This window comes from Eptatretus burgeri, chromosome 6 (genome assembly GCF_056783735.1).
Source record: "Eptatretus burgeri isolate ZD-2024b chromosome 6, Ebu_testis_v1, whole genome shotgun sequence".
NCBI classification, from domain to species: Eukaryota; Metazoa; Chordata; class Myxini; order Myxiniformes; family Myxinidae; genus Eptatretus; species Eptatretus burgeri.
In genome coordinates this window covers 24222662-24227661 of record NC_140966.1, presented here as the reverse complement: position 1 = coordinate 24227661, position 5000 = coordinate 24222662, and positions in this window count along the sequence as shown.

Genomic DNA, 5000 nt, shown 5'->3' with positions numbered 1-5000 from the left:
GAACAAGCAAATGGACGAAGTGAAAGCGAGGATGGATGCGAATACACAGCACATGAAGGAAGAAGCTTAAAAGCTGCGGGATGAGACGCAGAACATGGGCCGATGCCTGCAGGCGGGCATGAAGGCCGTCAGCAGGGAGCTTAAAATGGCGACTCCACGTGTCGGAACGAACGAGCTGGGTGGGGGTGCAACGGCTGACGGGCCCGCGGTGGAGGCGGGTGAAAAAATAATTCGGGGGGCGTGTTGGGCGAGGGTCGTGACGATGACCGAAAGGGAAAAATTAAATGGGGAGACCAAAACGTGTGAGACGAGACACGAGGTGACGACAAAGGAAATAATAGTTGAGACGAGGGAGGTAAAGGGTGAAGAGGTGACTGAGTTGGCAGAGACACGGGAGATGGGAACGATAGAGGGAAGACGACACGATGAAGACGGGGTAAGTGACGCACACACACACACACACACACACACACACACGGAGGTAGTGGAGGATAATGGAGGTGAGCTCGCGGACTGGGTGGGGACCCGGTGCGAGCAGCTGGATGGCCTCCTCCAGGAACGAGAGGAGGGAGTATGCCCCCTTGAAGCGAGTCACGACCAGGTGAGTTCGGTCGTGTCGGGCGAGGTCGAGGGGAGGAGTGCTGTGGACAGGTGCACGGAGAGCTTGGGGGGTATAGAGGCCCCGGAGACCCTTGTGGGGACACTAATCCCCAGTGTGGTTGTCCCTGTGTGTGTGGTGCAAGGTGTGAGTGCGTCCCCGTGTGTGGAAGCGACCCTGTGTGTGAGTGGTGTGGTGGCGATGGTGCCGGAGTACGTGCTTCCCAGCACACCGTGTGTGGAAGAGGCAAGGAGTATGGATGAAACGGCCAGTGTGGATGGGGAACCGCGGGTGAGTGCCCCCGCGTGTGTGGGTGAGGCACCGTGTGTGAGTGAGGCCGTGTGTGTGGATGAAACGGCCAGTGTGGATGAAACACCGCGGTTGAGTGCCCCCGCGTGTGTGAGTGAGGCACGGTGTATGAGTGAGGCACGGTGTGTGGATGAGGAACCGCGGGTGAGTGCCCCCGCGTGTGTGAGTGGTGTGGTTTGTGTGAGGGAAATGGCACGAGTGAGTGGAAGGCCGCGAGTGAGGGGAGCCACGTGTGCAACGGTAATGGCATGCGTGAGTGAACGGCCGTGTGCAAGGTCGCTGTGTGCAAGGGAGACCGTGTGTGTGAGAGAGCGGTATGTGAGGGAGATGTCGGTTGGCATGCGGGAGCACGCAGCCGCGTCTCCCGGTGTGAATGTAAAGGAATGGAGTGTGAGCGTCGTAACACGCAGGAGTGCGTGGGTCGAATGGCGACGACGGCGACATGTAAGGAAAGAAAGCCGAGTAGCGGCTGTAGTTGTTTCGGGGACCGTGCCGGGTTCACCCAGCAGTGAGCACGAGGTCCGTGCTGTGCAACGCACGAGACCGCCACGTGCTCGCTTGCGATAGTGAAGTCCCGGTCCGGAAACGCCAGCGGTGGATTTGCCGATCCCGCGGACGGACAAAGCTTAGGCAGGATTATGGATTTGGACCGGACGGGTTCTCCACGCGATCGTGTGTGTTAAGCTCCAACGGGCAAAGCACATGTGTTCGCGTGGGGAACCCCTCGAGACGTGGGGCTTGTGTTTTTTTTATGCGCACGGTGACGTCATGGCTGCACGCGGGGTTGGAATCCGGCAGGAGGGGTATCCCTGCCGGATGGTACCGTCCAAGGAGGGACGAGGTACACGTGCAGCTGCATGACGTCACGGGCAGGTGCAAAGTGCGCGAGTTGCCGCGCTGGTGCTGCGCATGAAAAAAAACAAAAAAAACAAGCCTCACTTTCGGGTGCACAGGATTCCTGGACAAGGGGTGGAAGACCCCCTTGACCCTGGGCACAGGATGGAAACTAGTTAGGGGGAAGGGTTAGCTTCGCTCGACCGACTTCATGGGGCAGGGGTAAGTCCTCATGGAGTCCATGGAATGGATTAGGTAGAGGGATTTAGTGAGCTTTAGGTTGGGAAATAAAATGATTTATTTGAGGACATGGACAGACTTATGAATGTGTAGAGGGGACGTAGTTTAGCTACGTAGTGTTAAAAGGAACGTGCTGTAGTGTAAGGGACGACGTGGGAGCACGAGTTAGTTAGGGGATGTAGTTAGAAGGATGGCAGAGTTCAGCGGTGAGTGAGTTGAAAAGTTGTGAGGTGAGTACATGATGAGTGAGTGAGGCCAGCGGGTCTGTGTGTGTGGAGCGAATGGGGAATGCATGGTGCGATGAGTGATTGGGGGGAGGAGTGACTCCCGCCCAAGGGACCCCGGGGTCAGTATAAAGTAAGTTAGCTGGGTTAGTTAAATTGAAAAATGGAGGTCGTTTTGTTGTTGGTGGGTGTGTAGGCTCGAAACCCGTTTGGAGGGGTGCTGGAGCCCTGTTGACGGGTTGGGAGCGTGGCTGCGAAAGGTGAGTATCGCTGAGTGGGTACCCCGGGCACCAGGCTAGTCGGCCGTGGTAGGCCAAGGGCCCATGGGGGGCCGGGATAGCGTAGTGGGCACGGGTGCGCCTGCTTGGTGCGGGGGCCCGGGGCGCCATTAGCCGCGTGGGCAGTGTTGTGGGCACGGGTGACCCTCGGAAAGGGGCCTGGGAAGCCAGCCTGCCACGTGTGCGTTTCAGGGGAGGTGCCATGGGGGGCACTCCCCGGTGTTAGGGAGCTGGTAGGCTCGGAGGCAGTGTAGTGCCCGGGGGTGCCATAGCGGGAGATTCGGCAGAGAGTCGTGCCTGCCAAAGGGAGCCACGCGTCCCAGCCATGAGACCGTGTGAGGGCACGGAGAGAAAATTGGGGGGCGAGGCCCGAAATTGTGAGGACACCAACACAGGCGACGGGAATCTGGGTTGTTGGAACCAATAGTTTAAGCGAGAGGCGCTTGTTGAAAGCCCCGGGGTAGTTTAACGGTTAAATGGTTAGGGTAGATTAGGAGATGTACCCCTCCGCACCATCCATCCCCTCGCTGTCGTTGTGGGCCGCTGGACCCACTTTGGTTATAGATCGCCGAACTCTGGGGAGGCCATTCTGAGGCTTCGTTGGGCCTCGACACAGGACGTTAGCTCTCCCTTATTCCCCTCCGGGAAGGGAACGTAGGGGTTGGGAGTAGGCTAGGTGACAGGATAGGTTAGCCGAACAAAGACAGTAAAGGGGGTTAGGGGACGATTTATAGTGGGGAAGTAGAAATAAAAACAACAAAAAAATAAGTTGGGGCTAAATTAGGGTTTGACAAATTAAGGGAGTGGGTATGTACAGTGACAGGCAAAGGCGATAGGTGGGAGGGAGACAGGTAGGTAGGTCCGAGCCCGCCTTCCAAGTGGCCAGCACCACCGCACTCCCTCCACCAACCTCCACTGAACGGCAAAGGCTGGCCAACTTCATCGGCTGGCCGTGTTTTGCTTCAAGGCGGAGGCCGGCCAACTTCATCGGCAGCTGTTGTTTTGCTGCAAGGCCTGTGCCATTGGCTGGCCGTGTTTTGCTTCAAGGCCTGTGCCGGCCACTTCATCGGCTGGCTGTTTTTCTTCAAGGCCTGTGCCGGCCAGTTCATCTGCCGGCTGTGTTTGCCTGCAGCGGTCTTCTTCTGCGGGCTGTGTTTGCCTGCTGCCTTTGCCATGCCCACTGCCCATGTTCACCAGCCCCGTTCAATTTTTGCTTTGCCCCCCCCCCCTGTTCATTTCCATGTGCGCCAGGATCCGCAAGGCAACAGTTTGCAAGCTGCGAGAACTGCCCCGTTGGCAGCTACAACACGGGCCTGCAGTGGCGGCCCGTGCACCGTGTTTGTATTCATCCATCCATTCGTTGTGTTCATTGCGTGTGCCACTTGAGCTGGCACGGAGACTACGTTTGTGCGGCCCATGCACCGTTGTGGTTCACTGCATTCAGTTCAAAAGGGAAGGCCTTGGACTGCGTGTGAGCAGCCAGCCACGTTCCCTGTCACCTGCATTGTTTTGAGTCAGAGACTGCATGCGAGCAGCCTGGCTCCCTGCTAACTGCTTTTCTTTTGCAGAGTTCATTGATCCTGGGCCATGGTTTAGTGTAAAATTTGTAAGTTAAGGTTAAGATGTACTGTAAATATGAGTGCGCCCCCGGCATGTTTGTCTTAGCGCCGGCAATTTTATTTAAGTCGTCCGTGTGAGTGAGTTTGTTTAGGTAGTTACTCAGCCCTTAGGTTATTTATTTTGTGGACACGAATACCATGAATGTCGCACTCAGGGATCCGTAGGTAAAATGTACTAGGGGAAAACTACACATGATGGCACACGAAAATTTGACGACTCGGGACGAGTCTGTAAAAAGGGGAGGGGGTAGTGTGGTGGTTGACCAAATTCGCAAACCACCATTCAGGTCCCTTTGGTGAGATATCTCGGTAAGTATATGTGTAGTTAGGCCCAAACCCATTGTCTAGAGGGAATAAATGTCATTCATGAGGGCTGCGACTCTTCAGGATTGCCGTTTTTCTTTTACAATCTTTATTTTGGACCAACCGCCATTATAACAACCACCAACCACAACGCCACTTCACAACAACCACCAACCACAACGCCGCTTCACCACAACCGCCACGACCTTTACCGTCACAACTCGCCACCGTCGCATCGCCACCATTCTCGCGCCACTCGTGGGCGCCGATGCTGGACTCGTGGGGGCGCGCACCGAGCAGAGTGTTCAAAAGCATCGCGGACTTTCCGCAGAAAAACGGATCAAAAACGACTCACGCCCACTTTTGTTCCGTCCAATCGGTGAGCGAGGGGCGATTTGGCCCCGCCTCCAGGGCGTTGGAGGGCGGTTGCTATATGCAAATTCATGGATCAAAAAGCATTCACGCCCACTTTTCCTCGGGCCAATGGGGCGCGAGGTGAAAGGTCGGAGGCAGAGGGTCAAGGGTGGAAGAGCGAAGCCACGGGGCTTATAAAAACGACTGCGTTCGTCAGTCGAGTCAGTTGAGTTGGAAGTGG